A 1,306-nucleotide genomic window follows, 5' to 3' on the forward strand; every position below is an offset into this window, starting at 1 on the left:
CGGAATGTAAGGGGGGGGGTTACGTGTTATTTTGTTAACAGTCTAAACTTTTTTTACTGAGCCCCCGCGCATAAAAACAACACGGCTGAATTACTGACGATATAAATATTAGTGACTCAAACATCACAAATTCGCAAAATTTCGAGTCGTCGAGGGTGACATGTTAAAGACGATACCAGGTTGAGCTTGGTGAGGGGGGTGAGAGCCAAGCGAGATTCACGCTCAAACGTCACAAACACCCTCCAGACAAGACACGCGGCTTTCCAGCGCCGTCAAACAGAAATAATACGGAGACTGACGTCATATACCAGGCCGATAATTCAGTCCGTGCATGACGCACCCAGCTTTAGCTGCAACACGAAAGCCCAGGGGAAATAAACTTTGTTAATATTGTCATTACAGGAATCAAAATAAACGTACTCAGTTGTCCCTTCAACCTGACACAACCTGGCTGCCTGCAGACATGTCATTTATGAACAATAAACAAGAGAATGCGATAGGGAATTACTCCATACGACTGCATTTAAAATCAAAACATCGAGTGAACATAAATGAGTACGAAACATAAGATTAATAGCTGAATACATGCAATGTAAATGTTAAAATCTGCAAAAAAATGAGGCTGTAGTGACTCCGTAATTACACTTGAGGTCGTTGTTCTTGCACATTATATTGATATATCTTTAGTTTATTATTAATTTCATTCTTATATATTGTATTCACGTCCAATTCGTAAATTCGAAATCAAGTGTCAATGTCATATTTTTGGCCCCTTTTTATAGCATACTTTTTTTCATAAACCACAGTTCGTTTCTGATTCCGGTCATGAAAATGCAACATAATATATATAGGTGAAAACCAGCATGATGATAACTTGAAAGAAACCTAGAAAACAAAGAAACAAATAGCAGCTCGATGACAGATTACACTACAACACAACGATAGATAAAGAGCAGGCAGTATTTAATCCTCTAATTTCCTCATTATTATCTTAAATCTTCCAAAAAAATTTATATGCTTTTTTTTTTTCAATGATAGTTTTTACCCAGTATTTTCTTTTATTACTGTTTCAATAACATTAAAAAAACAGGTCATTTCACTAAAAATGTGGATTTTACTTTACACTTTATTTTATTGAAGAGCAAAAACTAAATTCTAACATCAGGGAACTCTATTTGTTAACATTCAACACTGGCTGATGAGTAACATATTAATAATAACCGTCGCCTGTTTTAATAGTTCCTTTTTGTGAGCCATGCTCGAGTTGCAATACTTCCTCCGGGACGCAGGGTGGTGGTGTTTCCAC

Source organism: Synchiropus splendidus, chromosome 13 (genome assembly GCF_027744825.2).
Source record: "Synchiropus splendidus isolate RoL2022-P1 chromosome 13, RoL_Sspl_1.0, whole genome shotgun sequence".
NCBI lineage: Eukaryota > Metazoa > Chordata > Actinopteri > Syngnathiformes > Callionymidae > Synchiropus > Synchiropus splendidus.